General features: G+C 40.1%; 1 protein-coding gene across 2 annotated transcripts in view; it reads left to right on the top strand.

The window, feature by feature from the left end:
• The window catches only part of TENM1 (teneurin transmembrane protein 1), a 322,708-nt gene that overhangs the window by 9,370 nt on the left and 292,421 nt on the right, over positions 1-20,917 (top strand). The window lies entirely within an intron of this gene.

Genomic DNA, 20,917 nt, shown 5'->3' with positions numbered 1-20,917 from the left:
CTCGGGAGGAGCGGAGCGCCGAGGTGGGCAGGAGCTGCGGTGAGACCCGGCCCGGAGCCGTTCCCCGACCTGTGCTGCGTCTGACTCGCAGAGCTGCGAGCTGAGCCTACCGTGCTTCTCCGCAGATGGCAGGCAGCGTCGTTATTAAATTAATCCCCGCGCTTCCCTACGTGATTGTCAGTGGTATAGAACACAGAAGGTGGTGTAGTGTTTATGATCCAACTTATTTCAAGGACTCACGGCTTTTAGCAGCTCAGGGACATAGGCGTCTCTGTGGGTGTCACCTTTTGTTTGCCAGAGCGCCCAACGAGCAGAAGTTGTGTGGGTACCGCGTCCCCTCGGGGCTGCCCGGCCCTGTATGAGAGGAGGGTAACTGTGGCTGATGGACCGAAGTACGAATCTCTTTACTTTTACAGAGAAACGTGTGTACCGTTTGCCAAGTTTTAGAACTTGTGAACGACACATTTAAATGAAAAATAGAAAATTCTTACTAAAAACAACCCTTAAGGGTGTGAATGCGAATGGCTCTTCTTACAGCCTCGAGCAGCCGGGTGTGGAAGTAAATGAAAGCGTTGTATTGATGGCTTATATATATATAAAAAAAAAAGCCATTGAAATGTGCTCGGAGTTCTATAGAGGCAGCATCACGTGAGCAAGGATGCTGCAAAGGAAATCTATTACTGCTTGTTCGATGGGGCGTTGCGATCTTAAGTGACAGTTTTGGGAGCTGCAGAAAGGCCCCTGGTGTGTGCCTGGTGTGCAGCATTGCCCTGCTCAGAGGAGTACATGTACCTCCCCATCAGCATGTAAGGCTGTGGGCATTGATGCTGGCACAGCACTGCTCACAGGTCTGCTTGTGAATTCAACTTTTCAATGGTCTTCACTGGAAAAAGGCATCTTGAAAAACACAAAGGGAATAACGTCGCTTACCAATCGTTTGCCCAGGGCTTTGATTATGGAAAAGCAGTCATCTCATTAGGTCAGTGGTACTTTCTGTTCCCGTTTTGCAGGCTGGGAGCACAGCGTGCCCCTGCTTGGTGCCAGCCTTAGTGCCTGCAGTACCACACTAAGGCTTGGCGTGCTCTGGAGCTCGACTGAGGAAGTGATGGACTGTGTCTGAACTGGGAGAGCCACTGCCTTGCTGTCTGCTGTCTGCTCCTCCAGAGTTTGCTGTTTGCTGATCACATTTCACAGGTTCAGAAAAACTGAGTGTTCAACACCGTGCAGCTGCACGAAGCACGCAGGCAGGGGGAGTTGAGCTGCAGCAGCCACATGGTGCTGGGTTGGTGCGTTACAGCGAGCTCCTGTGTCCGAGGAGGAGCACAGAATAGTTAGGGCCAAAGCAAGCTGAAAATGTGCAGTAAAGCCTTAGAGGTCTGAAGAACAAGATCTGCTATGATTAGCTTTTATGACTTAGAAAAATATATAAATCTATCTACCTACCTACATGTATAAAACTGAATATAAGTGGGATTTTCTTTTTTGTTTTTGTTGTTCTCATCAGGGGAAAAAAAAAAACAAAAAACAACCCAACATCTCTTTTCCGAAAATTTATTCCAATAAAATACTAAGGACACTAAAAAACTCACCTGCTCAAAAGCTTAATGTTCAGTGCATCGGTTGTTACTAAGCAAACATGTCCGTTTCTCTTGTGCTTCTATTTACTGCTCTAACAAAATATTTATGCTCTGAAAACTGATTAAAATGCTCTTGAGCTAATTCTTTGTTTCTTTGTACAAATCTGAATTTCAGCTTACTGCTTAGATTATTGAAAACAAGTGTTCCTTCTTTGTTTCTGCTTCTGTTGCAGTCAACTGCTTGGTGTTAATCAGATGTACTTGGTATTAATCTCTTTGACTGAAGCTACTGTGTGAGGCTATTGTATTATTTTCTACTTTACAGTACAAAAATTCTCCCCATTTCTGGATATTGTGATGTAATTAGTGTAAGGTTGGAGGGAGAACGTCACTTGTAGTTAAATGTCATCTGGAAGAATACTGAAATCAAAATGACTGTTTTGAATGGAGCTCAGTACTGGCTTGCTGCTTTGGAAGCCTTCACTCAGCAGTTGTTGTTTTCTGTAGCCTTAATGAGCAATTACTGACTCGTCCAGTTCAGAGACTTTTAAGTGGATAGTGCTGCTTGTTCCAATGTAGATTCCTCTTCTGGTTTGCCTGCAGGCTGGTGGAGCATTTGGTCTTTTGGTTCTTTTGTTTCCCTGGGTGCAGACAGATGTTTCCCAAGGATGGCGAAGAGTCCACAAACTCTTCCTTTGTAGCAAAGGCACGTGGGGCTTTAGGTGTGATGTTCTGCTGTGGTGTCTGTGTTCCCAGCTTGCGTGGGGGGCATGTCTGCTCTGTCCATCTGTTTGTCTGGGTGGACGTCAGACCGCCAGAATTGACAACAGTTTGACAAGGTTTTGAAAATTCCTATTTCCGTTATTGAAATGCTAGCTTTGAAACCTAAAAAGGGTGGTAAGCAACTGTTGTAGCGCAAATAGTCCCTTCTGTAGCCCCTTGGTTTCAGGACTATAGGCAGAGGAGTAGTTTGGGATGCTCTTCCGAGGGGTGTTTCCACCCCTCCTGCATCAGTTTGCACTCAAGTGATACCTGGCTGGTTTTGGTTTGTGGGCTGCCAGAGGAGGTGTGGGATGCGGAGGAGGGGGGGCTGTGGAAAAGTAACTTTTAAACAAGCATCTGAAAAAGAAGTTTCTTAGAACTTGCGCCATCCTTAGTGCACGTGGTGTTTGCCTGATCTACCAAAGACTTCTGAGCTGGGTCCCATTAACTGCAAGCACTCAAAGCAGTTTAGCAATAAAGGTTCTCATATATCGTACATGAGAGTGACTGTGTTGGTTTTGCTTCGAGTAGAGTAGCAGTAACTTGGGTCCTCCTCTTAGGCGCGCTACGATTAAATACTACCTTTACATTTTTCCCCTGATAAACGTGGGTGTTAATTACTATAAACTCAAGTGTTGAAGTAAGGAAGAACTCCAAACCTTTACACATTCTTCTCTTCCCCATGGGTAATGGGTGGTGGCCAGCTGTGTGATCCCAGCCCAGGAGATGAGTGACTGTCCCCCCATGCTTCCTCCTACCAGAGCTCTGATCCTGAGGGAACTGTTCCAAGTGTGGAAGAACAGGGTGGAAGTGGAGAGGGGACCATGCTGGGGCTTTTAGGCATTGCTGGCCCTGATCCAGTGAGTGGCAACCCTGCACACAGCTGGCGGTTGGAACCAGGTGAGCTTTAAGGCCCCTTCCAGTCCAAGCTGTTCCTGTGATGCTATTCAGTGGCTGGAGGAATGAGGCTTTCTTGCTCCACTTCTGGTGAGTGGGGAAGAAGTCCATGGAAGTTGTGTTGTTTATATGAAGCAGCGCAGATACTTTTTTTAAAAAAGCAAGCAAATAAATTACTTTTCTCATAACTCAAGTTACAAATTTTCACCAAATTCTTTCTGGCTCCCAATTGCTGCTGTTTTTCTGTCTTGGTTCTTTACCCTCCTCCCCAAACGGTTTTTCCTCTTCCCTTTCAGATTCCTCTTACTCCCACTCCTGCACAGCTCTTCTCCATTCTTTTTCTTCAATGTATTTTATCTTTGCAAAATTCTGATCGCTTCTATTTGAGAACCGTGTTTACAGCTCTGGTTCTTTCACAGAACCTGATGTTCTTTATAAACCATAACAACTAGATATCCCTCATGTTCTGTGTTACAGGTGCACCTATGATCTTGCCTTCTTTCATTTTCCTCAGTTTCTTCTCCAGCCCCTTTCACAGAGCTCCCAGTTTATTCAGAATCTTGTTAGCTCTCCTGCAGAGCTCTGTATCATCTTGTCTGTCTCCACTGCTCCTTCATGAAGTCCAGCAAACTGAAATCCACACAGTTCCAACTCCAGCTGTTTTCTTTGCAGCTTTGATCCTGCCCATGACCAGCCTGGCATTGTTTCTCCTTCATTCTTCTCATTTTAAAGCAAGTGGCTAACTACTTGCAGAAGAAAAGCCTTTAGTCAAGTGATAGCAGGCTCTTGCCTCACCTAGGACAAGATGGATTTTACAACATACAGGCCAGCTGCTTTTCTTGACAAAGATGACCTTTTTTTTTTTTTTCACGGAATAGAATTTTTGTTGATATTGAAGTTTTTAGCTTAATACAAGGAAGCTCTCTGGGATCCTGCAAATCTGCTGAATTTATTCAATGTATTATTCCAAACGATGCCTCTAGCATTTGTTCAACTAATGTGGTGTCCATGAAAGGTTCCTTATCTGTGTGGTGCACTTTCATGCATGTTTGCAAGGATGTGATAGCTAAACCTCTATTACAATGTAATTACAGCATTACGACGTTAGGAGTATTATCAATGCATTAGCTGGATTTCCATAAATTCCACGTATTTCAATAAGTCAGAATCAGCACGGACTAGATGTCTTCAAAGCATAACAGTGTAAATGTCAGTAATAAGCAGCTATTTTGGTTATTAACAAAGAAGAATGCAGCACAGAAAGATGAGAGCGGGAGCTTTGCCTCTGCCTGTTGTTTGAACCTCGCAGTGCTGATTTGAGAATGAATGGTTTGGTGGTGCTGCTTCCATAGGGCACTAACAGAGAGGTGTGAATAGGCGTGTTTCCACATGCAGTCACACCAAGCGGTTCAGCGGAGGACTTGGTCCTGATGTGTTACCTAATTAATGGTTTGAGCAGGGAACGGGAGGAAAAGGATAAGCTCAGTCTTTCATCTGAGCTTTTATAAGTGCAGGCATCATTTCTGTGACATGCTGTGCAATTTTCTTGTGTAACTAAAGCAGATTCTTATCTCAGCAGACATACTGGAGAGAAGAGTTAATGTGGGCATAATTCAACTATAATTCAATTGTGCAACCTTTTAGTGTTTCGTTAACACACTTTATTTCAAGTTCCATTGTCTTTCTTTGGAACTGTTAGATTGAATTGGCTGCTTAGATTAAGCGATTTATAAGTCTGTAAAGCACAATAATTTTACTTATGGTCAGCAGCTTTAACAATCACCATAAAATATACCAATTGCTTTAATTTCAACAGACTAAGTTGTCAGATGATAAGTAGTCAACAGTGAGAAGAAATGGCCTTTTAATGTCACTTGTATTCAGTTTGTCATATTTTTGTGGTTGATTATGAGTTAGAAAATTGAATTTTGGAATCACAAAGCATGTATGAGCTGTATTGAACTGCTCTGAGCACTTCTTCCTAAGCTTTCTAGAGAGCCAGCTACACACCGGGAGAAGTTTGATATGTTGATGGTGCCATTCCCTAATGCAAAACCGTAAAGTAGGCAAGAGATTACCGTAAATTACATCCCTGCTGTTTGAAGGCTTCATTTGGATAACAGCACTGACCTTACTGATATATTAGTAATTATTATTTTTAATCTTTTTCTTTGGCAACTTTTATTTGTTTGCTTGTTTGTTTTAATGCTGACCATAGAAGCTGTTTTTAGCTTTGGTGGCTGTTGTTGGCAAGTAAGACTTAAGCACTGGACTGCAGGTCAGAGAAATAATTGCTGTCCATAGGTGAAACTAAAGGAAAACGTTCTGTTTTCACTTCTTACTCTCTTTTCTTCCTCCTCCTCTTTCGGTGCTTTTTTTTGTTATATTACTGATGTCTTTTCTGTGCAAGTATGGTCTATCATGAAAGATATTATAGAAAAACAGGAGGATCTGGCATCCAATGCCCAGTGCCAGTTCTTCATGCTGGTACTGGGAACAGAACCAAGCACAGGAATTACTTGAAGTTTATTTCATGAGCAAATGAAGAACAGAAAACATCAGGGCTGAGAAACGCTACATCTAGTGTTGAGATAAAACAGAAAACTAGAACAGTCTCTACTAAAACTTGATAACTTTTCTTAGCCAGTTTCTTAAGTGGAAGTATTGCTTTGATATGAAGAAAAATACCCTAGGAATTAGAAGAAGAAAAAAAAAAAGAAAACCCAACCCACAAATTCTGTCAAATTCTCCAGGTAGTTTTTATCAGTACCAAACTGCATAGTTCAGTGATGAAAATATTCCACTAAACGCTAGCCCAGCTCACACTCTCAACATTGTTTTGTGATAGAAAATAATGCAGCTTCAAAACAACCCGAGGTATTAATCAGAGTGCTTTATTCTCAGTACCACGTGGATTTACTGCTTCTAGATGTGTGTGTGCATGAGCTGCTGTCATGAAGGTGTGGGGCCAGGTGTGGTGAGCTGGTGGAGCTGCATGAGGTAGGTTGGTGTCCAACCTACTGTTGTCTTTGAGCAAATGCTTCTGAGCTTCCATGGGCCTGAACAATGGAATGCAATTGTAAAAGACTTAAGAAGCAGACATGATACTGTTTGTTTTTGTTGTGCAGCTGGATCGTTAGCAGTCTTTAGGAGTGTGTAATTTTTATGTTATTTTTCAGTTGCTGTATTATCCTTGACATGGAGGATAAGTGGTGAAAACAAAGCTTTCCATGAAACCAAACCAGCTTGAATATAGTGTTGCATTCCTGCTAAAGGCTGAATCCCAATCTCACTAATTTGAATTACAAGATCTTCTGCCTATGAAATTAGTGCAAATAGGGTAAAGTCAAACTGTAGTTTAGGAAAGATCAGCCTAAGCAATGTTGCTTATAGCAGTGTGTGTGTTTTGCTGGCTTTGCTGCAGTCGGGTGTTAATTGTGCTCAGTGCCATAACAGTTCTGTGGCTCCCCCTGGGCTGCAGCACTGGTGATCCCAGTCTACAAACCTCCCAGTTGCTGGCATTCATGTGAGGAGCTCCCCTGCTCTTCCTGTTACAACCTGCGCATGTAAAAGCTGTACAGAGGTTGCTAGTAAATATCAGTGTCAAAGTAGTGAATTTGAGGTCTCTGTGTTGATCGCAGTGTTTAAATGCAGCCCTCTCTGATGAGATTGGAGGAAAAAAAAAGCTTGTTGTCTGAAAGTGGGAATGTTTGCTGTGCTTGGGAAGTTGTGCTGAGGACAAGACTTGCTGGGCCTTGGATTAAAGAATGAAGTATCACATAAAAAAAAATAAATAAGATTTTTATTATGTAAGGTTACTTAAAATCTTAGATGGGCACACCTTAAATCAATGCTATTGCTCCCTTATAGACGCTGATTTATGGCACGTGGTTATTGAAATGATGGAACAGATTATCAGGCATGCCATCTGTTACCAGTGCTGTTTATGTCATGATGCTAGTTTGTAACAGACTAAATGGAAATCCCTCTGGAGACGAAATAAATCAGAAGCAGACCTGGCCTCCCCGAGTTACCAACTACTTCATGTTATTTGGCCAAGGGTGGAGTGCAGTGATGCTTGGCTGAGCATTTTTTATGGTTATTCCACTGTATACCACTGCAGTGTGTTCCAGCAGCTCCAATGGAGTTGTCTGCCTTCTTCCAACTGAATGTCAAGCCTGTTACATCACACCATCATTCTGCTTTTCATGAGTCAAGCAATTAGCTAAGAAAGAGACTTAAATGTACAAAGTGTAAACGTGTCCCCATGGATTGAAAAACGGAAATTATGTTTAATGGTACTTCACTGGAAGGAAAATAAGGTTTTCATGCTGCCTAAGGAAAAAGGAGAGGCTTTTTAAGGTCTTGGTTATGTTCTTATGGACTGTGGATAAGTCTGTGCCTGAGAATCTCCCACTGCATTTTTCAACGTGAGAGAATATAATAAACAAACAGTTCCATACTACGTATCTTCATCAGTTATTTAAAAGAAATAAGTTGTGCTTTCATTGGTACGCTTAGAGAGTGAGATCTCATAGATGAAGATAAGCTCTGCCATCCCTGTCTAACTTTGGAAAAGCTGTATGCTTTTTATTTGTTGGTATTTAAGTGGTCTCTGTTTGCTTGAAAGCTCTTCTCCAACTTAAAATTTGGTATAATATAGTGTGGAACCCTTTGTGTGTAAATTATAGCTGTAGTTAGCATTCTGTAGCACAGTAATGCCACCAGTATTTATACTTGTCAGAAGATGTAATTTAGATGCTTCTCTGCTTTTTAAATTGCTTGTAGGTGTTACCTGTTCTGTTAATTCACTGCATTAAATGCCATTGGTTTTACCTTAATGTACCCTCAATAAATTTAAAAACGTATTTGAGCATGAAAAAAAAAAGCAGCTGAAAGGTAACTTTAGTGGAAATTGAAATATTAATATCAATGATACAGGGTTAATTAAATGTCAGGAAAAAATACCATCCAAAGGATTAAAAATGCTAACTCCTTTGTTGTAACTTGTGTGTTGGAAATAATTTCAAGGTGTTTTAAAAGCTGAAATGAGTTCTAAAATGTTGGGGAAACGCATCCTAGAACACAGTTTGTAACGTAACTGTTGGTGTTACATTTGAATAGAAAGTCTAAAGCACTTTCTTGCATAATAATGAAATGAGGCACAGAAATTAATCTTCTTAAAAAGTCCCTGGGCGAAAAAAAAAAAATGACAGGCAAATGTTGTGAGGAGCATCCTGGCGCACAGGGAAATGTGGCATTCTTTTTGGTGCTGAGTAGCCCTTGTTTACTTGCCTGGCATAAGCTCCTCTTCCTTTTCTTCTGGAGCCAAGCACGTTTGGGTATGCCTGCCCTTTGCAGAGAGAGGCCTATCAGTGGGGTGCTGCAGTTTCCAGCCCTGTTGGACCCTGACTGGGTGTCAGGTGTTACTGATGGTGTTTGCAGTGTTTTTCTGCTAATGTTCCAGTTAGGCTGAAGGAGAGAATTATTTCCAACTGGGAAGTTCACCCCTCAGTAGCGCGAAAGCTTTGTCCCTTCTTGGCTTTGAAGTTCCCGGGTTGAACTGAGTCTGCTTCTATTTTCTCTTGAGCAGAACAAGAACATGATGACTAAATTCAACAGCTGGGACCGAGAGTGTTGGAGAAGTAAGATACAGAAAGCTTACGTGCTCTCAAAATGAGGTTTAATGCTGAATTTCTCGAGTTGGAGTGGTTGGTGAATGGAGCCCTGTTATTTACGCATAGCCTGTCACCCCTTGTGCTCTCAGCCATATAGCTGTGCCTTCAAAGGCTCAATGTATTCAGTGACAGTTTGTGTGCAGCTGCTGTTACACTCAGCTTAGACCATAAGCACGTATCAATGAAAATGATGAAAATAATCAAAAACAAGCAGTGCTTTTATATTAGAATTTTCAGATGGTACTAGCACTAGGTAGATGTCTCTGCTGCTATTTTAAAATGTGCTTTGCCCGGAACTTTTCACAGCCATATGACTGTGCTGTGTTTTATCATTAGTTATTACTACAGTGCTATAAATCATCAAGGCAGTACAAATGGGGGCCTTGAAGCATTAGTCATTCCAGTCCCATTCTTAACGAGTAACAGTTGACATTTCAGTGAACATCATCACGCTGGATGCTAAATGCACTGTCTTTATTGTTATCAGATGGAGACAAGTTATGTTCTCATGTTCAAAAGAAATTACTTGAGGTCAAAAGCAGGAATCATGCAAGAGAAATGTGTACTGCCCACTCCTCCTCCACACGTGCTTTTTTTGTGGATAATTAAAGGACATTAAATGTTTCTGTTGCAGATCTAGTCTTAAAAACCAAGTAACTAACAAAAAAAAAAAAAAAGAAAGAAAGAAAAAAACACCCAAAAAGTGTGAATGAGTGTTTGCAGGCTTTTGTTTCATCATAACAATTGCTGTCTGAATGTAGGATGAACTAGTATCTGCAGTAATGACCAGCAATACAGCTGTGTCAGCCAGCCAGAGAAACCTGGCGCCTTTATTAGAGCTTAAAATTCTGAACCTTGTTAATTCAGATCATACAGCAACCATTTCTGCATCCGTAATGATCTGTTACAGTGACAAAGGCTTAGTGTCATGAAGTATGAACGATTCTACTGCAGAATGATAGCGGACCCCACATCGGAACATGGGAAGCAGCAATAAATCCAAACCACAACTTCATATTTTACTAATGTTTTTACCTTATTGATCGGAAGTTCAGTGTAAATAACACGTTTTAGGTTAGCAGATCTTTTTCTTTGCTCATCATCTTGCTGATCAATGGCCTAATTTAGGAATAATAAAATATGTCTCTGACATCTGTTTAAAATAGATTGCTTAAATAACGTGTGTTCAGCTTTTTTGTTTTGCTTTGCCTTTTTAACAGCGGGGATTACCGCACACCTAAGGGATATGAGTAGAGCTGTAGATTAAATCACAAATGTAATGTAAATGCATCAAAACATTCTGCAAGCATAAGCACCATATCAGTTAAAAATACTGCATTAAGAGAATGTTAAGGACCGGGCTTGTGCCAAATAAAGCTACTGAGGTCCTAATGTTCTGTATGAAGGGGCACAGCTATGGTACCAGGATATTCAGATATGGTACCAGGAGTTGTCTTTTGTCCTGAATAAAACTGAACTATAAATTCTCTTAATTCTTTTTTTTTTTTTTTTTTTTTTTTTTTGAATTTGTACTGTATGCCCATAATTTCTGCCTGATGTTAAATCACTAGGAGCCTTTTAAATAGGAACTGAATGTTTAGAGGACGCTTCGTACCTCAAAAAATTAACCACAAATTGCTAATACTCCAAGAGAAAAACTGCTTGCAAGTACAGCCCTGTGCAAAACAGAAGCTGAAGGTGAACTGAAAAATGTGCAGCGCGAAGGGAAGGGTTGGGGCAGAGCTGAGGAACACCGCTGTGGCACTGGGGCAGGAGGAAGCTCTGGCTGCTGTGTTGCAGGCTGTTGGCAGCAGGCAGCTCCGTGCTGCTGGCTCCCGATGGCACTCAATGGAAAAGTGCTGTTGGCAGCTGTGAGCAGTTCTGCATTGGCCTTGACTGACGGATTCAAATGCCGATCTGCTTGTTTGCAGTGACACGCATGTGCTCTTCCACTAGCTCTGAGCTCACGTTAGATTACAGTGTGATTTTTCTGTAATTAACTTTTTGTATGTTTTCTGTTGATGTGAAGGCCCATGGGAAGATTCATAGCAACAGTGTCAGTGACATCACAGACTTGTCAGCTTTTGTGGAGCTAGCTCTGAACTGTGATATCCATTGATAAATCAACTGTGAATTGCTCCGCTTTGGATTTGTGCTCATCTTTCTTCTCTTCTTTAGGTGATAGCTGTCTGTCTTGGACTCTGCATTTGCATTTCAATATCCCAATGTGGTTTAAAACAACTTTTCTTGTTCTGAGAAATGCTCTGAGAGACTCAAGCACAAATGGAAAAGTGGAAGGTGTATTTTTTTTTTCTTTTATTTACTGGGACATCACTTAGAGCACGTGTACATGTGCACGAGTATTTTGTAAAAGGACGGTTATTAATTTCACGTCTTCTCCATAGGTAGAACAATATTTCCAGTTTTCCACAAATAAGTAGAGCAATTGCCTTGTGCAAATGGCTCGCCTGCTTCTTCTGGGTCAGGTTTTCTGCTGTGGCACAGAGCTTGAGGTTTCCCGAGTCTCTTTTTGGTGGTTGTACTTTATCCATCTTCAGCTGAGATTGCTCTGCTTTTTGAAGGAAAAAACGCATCTTGGTATCTGCAGGAGTTCTGTTTGTTTTGAATGAAGTATGACCTGCTCCACAGATTTCATATGAAGAGTACGAGGGAGTGCAGTGGAGGAGTGCAGATCTGTTCGCTACTTTCTGCGTTGTTATTTGGAGCATGAATTCAAGATTAAATAACAGTAGTCCTAAGGAAAAAAAACCAAACAACATAATAATGGCAATCCTGTAAGTTGGAAATAAATCAGAAGTGGAAATGAAGAATTTTTCTAATAGTGTGTGTGGCACACTCCGGTCTATGCATACTCTAAACTGATAAGCAGAAATCACTTAAATATTCATTTCCAACGCTGGGAATGGATGGATCAATTCAAGTGTGTCATGCTCTGAATTTGCAGGCAGTTCATTGTAATTAAGAAATAAACCTCCAAGTTCTTCTCTCAGTTCATCTCTGTTGCTTTGCCTGGGGTCAGAAATGCATTCTTGATGCCTGCTGTCTGTGGATTGTGGCACTGGAAGACTTAATGGTATCACTCCTATTAACAAAAGCTGTTTGTTCTCATTTGAGCAAAATGCCCTTCCAAAGCCAAAGTACTTAGTGTGCCAGCACAAAAGGGCTGGGGGACTGGAAGACTGTTAATAGATGAGAAGATGACGATATGTAGCATGAAGAAGATTACAGCTATAGGAAATTTGAATCAAAACGCTTTAGGATGTAATTGTATAGTGTGCAAACTTTTAAAAGGTTATTTCCATAAACAGTTAACAAAGCTTGTCTTCTTTTATGGTTTCAGCTCCTAGGGACAAAAACTTAAGTATGGTGTCTGCTTTGTCTGCAGAAACAGGGTGGGAACTCTGCTCCTCACCGTTATCCTGGGAGCTGAACATCCTGGCACGTGTGAATCAAAATCTCTTATTCGTTCCTGGTGGGAAAACTGAATTGTGGCTACCTGAGGTATTTAGGTAGGGGTCTTCAATAAGTAATACTTACTGAAAACTATGACCATTTAAACTTAGCCCTTTTAAATATTTTGATTAGATTGGCACTTTTCTTTATACTAAATAAAGTATATTTAAAACTTGTATATTTAAAAAGAAGGGCAGAAAAGGGCACTGTTTCAGAAAGATTATGTTTCTGGGGAATATAAAGCTAAAATCAGACTCTAGATGGGCTTATAGGCCTGAGGGAAACGATGACAGAATTAGTAGAAAGATCTCTTGTTTCCTGCTTGCAAAAATAACTCTTCTGTTTTGGGAAATATGTAGATGATGCTCCCTGAAGTGCAATTTATCGCATCCAGTCTCTAAGCATTCCCTGAATATATCCAAACTCCCTTTTGCCCTGCTGGTAAATGGTAGCTAGTGGGGGGAGAAAAACAGAACTGTTGTATCTGCCTCTGCTGCTTGGTCTGCAGCTCCCAGGAGCTGTTCCTTCACCCTGGCAGCAAGATGTCCTCCCTGCCACGGGACTGTTCTCCTGAGAAGGTCCCAGAAGCACCACTCAGTGAACAGCCGCCATCCGCAGGAGGCACAGGTCCAAGCAAAATGTGGTCAGATAGTTTTTTCTAGCAGAACAGGAGCAGATCCTGAGGTTGCAGGATTCTGAGGTTCTGCTGCACGTTGATAAATGGGTGGTTTTGCACCGCTTAGGTTTTTACCTACTAGGTTTCTGACGCAGTATTGCTTACTTAAAGATATACTCAGCATGTGATTTTGTTATTAGATTAAGTCTTTGCTTATAAACTGAGCATATAAATGCTGTGTAGAAGTGGTAAGCTCTTGGAACAACTTGTCAAGCTTTTCCTGAAGGTCCTTGGGCAAGTTTTTTCCAGAAATCAGAATTATTGTATTCCAATGACTTAACTACTCCTCAGTTGACTGTAGAGATGTGGCAGACCCACTGCATGTGGGTCTGTTCTATATGCATTTTCTGTTGTTAATACACCTCTTCTCTGAACAAATGTATGTTTATAGAATATAAAGACAGATGTTTAGGGATCATACCTCTGAAAAAGCAAGCATTTATTTTTATATGATAAATGTAATAGTAGATATCACTGGCTAAAAACTATAATTCTCCCAGAGATCAGTGGCTTTTAAAAAGTGGTGTTCAAGATGACAATTGTCAGTTTGAGTTTTGGATGCTGTAGATACTTGACTGGTATTTTATTTCACTGAAAAATTAATTAGAAGCAGTTCATTCCCCTTGTGCAGTTAAATAGACAAAAGAACTTCAATGGATGTCAGATAAAAATTGTTTCCATAGTAAAAGGTTCCAAGCTGTTTGTGGAATGAGTGAAGGGAACTTAGCAATGAGTGGTTCTGAACATTTATTAAAAATAAGTAAATAGCAAAGAGTTGGGGAGTTTGGTTGCTGCAGTACAATTTCATCTTTTCTTCAAGTTGCCTGATAGTTCTGAAGCTGCAGTTTGAAGCGATAAGATGAGTGACTGGCATTTAAAACCCCTTTTCTAAAGGAATTTTGATGGTAAGACTTATCTGCATAGTTCTTCAGGCAATAGACTTTCACCTTTTTATTCTAAAGAAAAAGAATGTCAGTATATTTCTCAGGTTTAGATAAGAGGAGAAAAATACATATTTGCAGCCTTAAGGCATAGAGTAGTAAATTGTGTGAGAGCTACAGCAAGCAAATAGCTGTAACTTCTGCAGACCTTCATGCTACTCCTGGTTTTAACTACTGCAGCTCACAGTTCTCAAATCAGTGCAAATTATTAGAACAACAACAACAACAACAACAACAACAACAACAACAAAAAAAAAACATTAATTATCTTGAAAAATATGCTTTGTGTTTTGAGGGTAGCTGACAATATTCCTACGATTCCTTAGCAGCTGGTATTTTGCATGCTCCATGGATACTTTTGACACCAAACCTTGAGCTTTTCTTGCCATGTACCTACACATTCATCAGAGGAAGTAACCAGCCAGGAGCACTGTTACATATCTGTCCCATCATCGCCAGAATTTGCTTCTATTTAGCCACAAATTACGCTGACTGTTTTGAAGTTATACTCATAGTTGACCTCAAAAGGATGAATCGCTGATTCTTTGCTTTGCACACTTCTGGGATTTGCAGCTTTGAGGTTTTCCTGGCTCCTTCTGCCTCTGGTTTTCTAAAGAAGGAGAAGGGGCCTTTCTTCAACCCTGTGCTCTGTCCTGGTTTGTCTTTACACCTTTCTATTCAACTTTAATGTGAGCCGTGCCCTGCAGCAAGCACCTCTTAACTAACACTCCCATGGCATGGGCCAGGCCAGGAAGCACTGTTCTATGTTTAAAGCCCGGCTCCAAAGCATCCCCTCTCCACAGCCATCGTATTTAGGAGTCTAGTCTATTGTGTAATTGCTGCATTTTGGGTCTTGAAGCAAATTTAACTGTTATCTGAATTTTATTTATTCCTCCTAAGGGAGGAAATCCTACAGTATATAAATAGGCTATATTGGACCTTGAAATTCATTTTTCTTCCATTTTGCTGTTTTGATACCGGAGGCTTCTAAGAACGCAGATAAAATTTGCTGTGATGCAGGGGTCTGGCACTGTTATTTCTCACTTCAGAATGAAAGAGACTGCCTGGGCATTACAAAACCAGGATATGGTCCTCTTTAGGACTTTCTGCTTGAATTACCAGGGTGCTTCTAGAGGTTGTGCATGCATTAGCATTTGAACTGAGACGGCTCTAACTTGGATGGAGGAATATTCTAAATGATTTTCGTGCTTTTAGACTGAGGAAGATCTAGGAACAGTTTCAGAGTTGAGCAAGCCGTGCTTAATGTCTATCCTCCTCCATCTTGTCAGATTTTTTTTTTTCCATTACTTTTTATACTTCCTTCCACAGTTATCCACTTAACTGACTTCTTATCCATATTACTACATTGTTAATTCTAAATTTTCACTACTGTTTTTATTTATGCTCTTATGGCTGTATTGGCAGCTTCTCAAAGCTTGACTTTTTGGGTATCTTCTATACGTTACTCCTCTATTCTACTCAACATATCAATCAGTTTGAGCAAGAAGCTCTCCTGGACAGGAAGGAAAGTTTCTTTCACTTCACAATGGAACACATTAAACATCCTTGAAGTCCATGTGTTGAAAAGCAAGAACTACTAAATGTTTTTTGATTCGTCTCTTCTCACACTTTTGTTAGTATTTGAGAATCCTGTGGATGGGATTCCTTTTTTATTCTGTGTTTCTATTGCTACTCATTAGAGACTGTGTTGCTTTATTAACAGTAATATTTTGCATTTTCAACTGCAGCAGCTCCTCTTTGATAAACTTAGTGTTCTTTACAAATGCTAATGAGCTGCTGGAGTGCTCAGAATTTGAATTGGATTCCAGTCATACTGTTATGAGCAAGTTACTTACAGAAAGGGTAAGAACCACGTAGAGTAATGGGAATTAGGCACTTACATGCCTTAAAAATTATCTGTCATTTGGTATTTTGTTCAAGAACTTTTGAGGTGTCAAAGGAAGATTCCAAATATAGCTCTTCTTTTTTCTTGAGTGTTGACCTTGCTGCTCTCAGGACACTTTCACAGTGGAAGACCAAGGCAGTCTGTAAAAGTGTTCCATTATTTCTTTTACAATATAATAATAAACTCTGCATTTCAGTATTCGTACTCTGTCTATCCGTTGGCTCTGGATATACTTCTGTTAAATAATGACAGTTAGTGATCACAAAGTGAAAGTGTATACTTGATGTATTTCACATGAGTAATATAGTTGGCATTGGTACCAAATTGAGTGCAGTGTTACTGTGAAATGATTGGTATATTGATTTTATAACAACGTAAAAGCTGAAGTGATTTTTCAGCATCATTTGGAAATGGATACAGTCTTTATTTTCAGTTGTCATAATATCCAACTTTAAAATAAATGTACCACCCAGCAATGATAAATGTCATTTACTCTCTCTTTTTGAGTCATCTTGATATTATTTTCATGCACCACTTGTGCTTTAAGCTCCATTGTGAGTGTCAACTTTGCTTTGCTTTATGCTTCCCCTTTTAATTCAGGAAAACTTTTGTGTTAAGTGTTGAACGGTACAGTTTGTTGGTTACTGACTACGATGTGTATGAATAACAAATACCAAATGATATTAGGAGCCTGATTTTCAATACCATGTTTTGTGTTCTTTAAATCAGTAGATGTCAAAAGAAATGCAGATGCTAGTTTTGGATTCTGTAAACCCAGCATATCTGTCCGCCATCTTTACAAATATGGGTACAGGCAAAGTATCACAGAAGATACTTTGGACCAACTTCGGTCATCAGTTTTTAAGATCCCCATCATTTACACCTTCTTAACTATTCCTTCAAACTCCAGCAGGATAGTTTCTGCTCTTGGTGAAGTGCTGGATAAGGTAGGTGGTGTTGCTGGTCACCATCAAATCTTGAAGAGGAGCCATGGCTAGAGCTCTGCCAGGTGTGGCTTGTACTCCATCCTTATGGGCTGTGTTGACCTGATTACTGGACTAATTTGCAGTACGTTGCTGCTGTTATTCTGACACGAACACTGACTGTAAGGTTTTCTTGATGTCTCATCATTTCATTTTATTTTTTACCTTGTTTAATAGTTTCTTTGAAAGACAGCACTTGAGCCTGTAAGCAGAGAGCAACTTCAGTTTTAGGGAAAAAAATGGAAGCTGTCCATGCTGTGAGGCATGGAGTGCTGGCACTGCAGTGACCTTGGCCAGGGTGGTGGCACCACGAGAGAGCACCCAGGGGCAGGGCATTTCCACCATGGCCAAGCTATTTCATGGGAGACCCATTCACATAAACTTCCCCACGCTCAATCTTGGAGGCTTTGGGGCATGCTTTAATTACTGCATTTCCTTGTTCTCTTTTCAATGTCTTTTCATCAGATTTTTTTTTTTTTTGCAAAAAGACTGAACTGTTGTTTTCCCACAAGGTAGATCTGGTTCCTATGACTTTCTTTCCCCCAATAAATTGTAGTGATTTTGTAGGAGAAATTTGGGTGCCAAAGAAGAAAAGGATTTATACTTTTCCTGCACATTGACCTCCATCTCATTTTTCTGTTTCTGTTAAAATGACCTAGTCCGCAGTCCATTCTGACCTTTACAATTCAAAAGCCTTAAAGTTTGTGAAACAGTGTTCTTCGTATGGCATTCCATTCTTATTTTCTAGTTTTAGAGGAGAAAGAATGTAACATAACAGCCTTTTTTAAGCTAAAAAGAAAAGAAGGTTTTGTGTTCATCTTAAATGCAAGTATTACTTCTTCCTAAAGTGAAGAAAGGGTTCGTTTCGTTTAGATTGGGTTAAATGTGATGTAAAAGAGGATTTGACTTACTAAACTCTTGTTACTCCTTGTACCTTAGAACTGCAATTTATGGGTACAAATGCAAAGCAGTTGTCTACTCCTAGATCAAAATTCCTTTTTTTAAAAAAAATAATTAAAAAGTAAATATTAGGCAAATAAGTAAATAGTTCTGTTTTCTGGCAGACTTTGGTGGTGAAGATGTTGGCTCACTTCTAATTAGCAAAAGCCCTCCTACAGAACTGTAAAAGGTATTCTGAGTCTTTTTCAGCTTTTAAATGTACATTATACAAGTGACAATGGCCCACGTTCTCATTAGCCTTCTGTTTGTTTGCTTACTAGCATCACTCAGCTCCTATTCCTCACCATTTTGTGTGCACAATAATACTGTTTTTATAGAATGAGATTACGATAATTCTTTATACCTGATGTCTGTCTCCTTTTTTGTTTCATAAATTCAGTTAAACACAAGAGCATCCCCTTGTCTTATCCCAATCCCCTCCCTCCCCCCTCCTTTTTTAGTTACATAGTAAAATGTAATGGGAGTTTTATGCAGTGTTTCATGGAGGGAAGGATTAGGATTCATGCAGCGAATCCTGTTTTCTGTGTTCACTTACATTAGATTTAGATTATTTGCATTTTTAAGCCTCTGAATTTTTTCCTTACTTTTAGACTGAACCAGCTCAACATAATTGTAAGAAGTCCCTGCAGCCTAGAGAAACTTGGGATCGGTCACAATACGTGGATGGTCCTTAAGATTTAACTAACGTGATGCAGTAGTGTGTCAGGTTATGTTTATTGACCATCTTTTTCCTATGTGTTAGAAATAAGTTTAAAGCATGTTCACTGTTTTGATTGAAAATGTGTTTTATGTGTGTGTGTGTGTGTGTGTGTGTGTGTATTCATTATCTACAGATATGTTTGTTTGAAAGCATACTGCAGACATAAATGTCAATATGTGTACTTTTTTCTGTATCCTTTTGAAATAGGTAGGCAATTCTTTTGAGGGAGGAGAGGCTGTAGGTTGTGACACTTGCTCGGTGCCCAGATATTCATAGGTTCATATCTTGAAGCAGAAAGCTAAAAACAGTTTAATCCATTTTTAAAATTTGTTCTTTCTAAAGACAAAAGAAATAGGAGTGATTTCCCGAAGGCTGTGTTGTATCCTCCGTTATAGCTGATGCTGCCAAATCTACTCTCTGTGATCCTTTTTTCATCATAAAAATAGGCGAGAGCAGTCTGAGTTTCTTCCTGAGGCCTCCAGGGACTCCTTGCTCTTTTACTGTCCTTCAGCTGTCTTGGCCCTGACGTGCCAGATGTGACAGTGGTTTTTGTGGCTGCTCCAAATGTATGTTTGTCAGACTGGACAAAGAAGGGAGGTGTGTGTGAGAGCACCGCACAGACTTGTCTTATATCCAGGTGGAAGTGTTTTTTTTCATGGCATTTCTGGGTATCTGATTGGACAATTTCAGATTCTTTGAATAATTTCAACCGAGTTTAACTCAATAAACTCAGTAATCATGGGACAGAGATAAAGAAATACTGGAACAGATGAACTAATGCAGTCGTGTAAATCTCTTTTCTTTGGCTAAGTTATTACCTGGACTTCGTGTCTGATAAGCGCATAAAGAAATATCTGATGGCTAACATGAATGACAAACTTCTAAATAAAAAGCAGTGCAAGCGTCGGTGGGAAAAGATTAACTAAAATTTGGGATTTGTGGTTGTGTGTGTTTTCTTTATTGCAGGCTAAGTTTTGCAGAGATTGAGCCATTAACAAACAAATAATAACTGCAGATAATTATACTAAGTACTGATGATATTTATCTCTTCCACTGATGAAGGTATAAATTCTCATTCGATTGAGGAGAAAAAAGCCCAGTTCTACTTTAAAGAAGTTTGCACTTGTGATAAATGGTTACACTAAGTGCTTTCATTTTTACTGGTGTATGTTTTCAAGTTCTTTGTGTGTTCGATCCCCCAAACACATCAGTATCTGCACTGATCACTGGTGTGTGCATTTTTTCCTAATTAGTGCTGTCCTTTAGGCAGCTTAAAGCAGAGCTCTTGCCTTTGCCAGCCTAGGTCACTTCAATTTCCTATTTAGGAAAAAGAATCTATTCACTGTATTTTTGTACATTTTTTAATTTTTATTTGTATACATCTTATTTGGTGGAACTCACCTTATTTGTATAATATTGCTATCTATCCCTTTGTACCGAAGTTATTAAACGTTATGTATATTCAGAACCTTACATTAATTTCTATATAATTTCTGTTTTTATCTCTGTAAGTGAATCGAGGTGATTATCAGTTACTGTACACAACTGGATGTTTGGCATATCTACAGCAGCTGAGTTAATTTTCATTTTTACTACTTCCAGGCAAACTGATTGTTTTCATAGTTGTTTATTATGGAAATGTCTTTACCTGGAATAACTGTTTCTGCTATTTGCATATAATAGTCAGGTTTTTGCCAAGTTCACGTGTATTTCTGAATGTGATATAGACACATGAGTTCTCTCTGTGCCTCAAACTCATGCTGCAATGCCAGGCTAATGAAGCAGCGCAGCTGAGAGGTCTTCAGTGCCCTGGCTTGGAAAGAGTTGGCAATTAGCTGGACCTTTAATAAATGGACTAATCAATAATATTCTATTTTACTTTGTTTCAAATGAAGTGTAAAGTGTTATATATCCTCCCCGACCCTCCTCCTCTGTGAAATGGTAATTTCCTGCTGGATTGTAATGGAAGTGTGGTATTAAACGGGTCACGTTTGGCTGATGCAAAGTAAGGGGACACGAATGCATCGCGGTGGGGATTGCAGGCCTCAAATGAAGGTTCCCAATGGGCGTCACAGGGCCGGAGGCCTCTTTTGGAAGCTGTGCCCATGGGGCCTTTTGGGAAGAGTGGGCGGCTCCATAAAGCAAACCTACAGCTTGTGTTCACCTCACAGCCTGGCAGTGCGGTGGGTTGGGCGGGAACATGGCTGCCACAGCCAGAGGGCACAGCGCTGGGCAGTCACCTACATCAGGTTGTAATGGGCTTGGTGTGTTGTCACATCTGGTTTCCTAAGAGGAAGCCTTAGTCCATTCCTCAGAGAACGGCAGCATTCTAGATTAAAAACAGTATAAATTTTCATAGGATT

The sequence above is a fragment of the Phasianus colchicus genome, chromosome 14 (genome assembly GCF_987193195.1).
Source record: "Phasianus colchicus chromosome 14, bPhaCol1.hap1.1, whole genome shotgun sequence".
NCBI lineage: Eukaryota > Metazoa > Chordata > Aves > Galliformes > Phasianidae > Phasianus > Phasianus colchicus.
The sequence above is the reverse complement of the archived record's forward strand: the minus strand, read 5'-3'. Positions and strand labels throughout refer to the sequence as shown.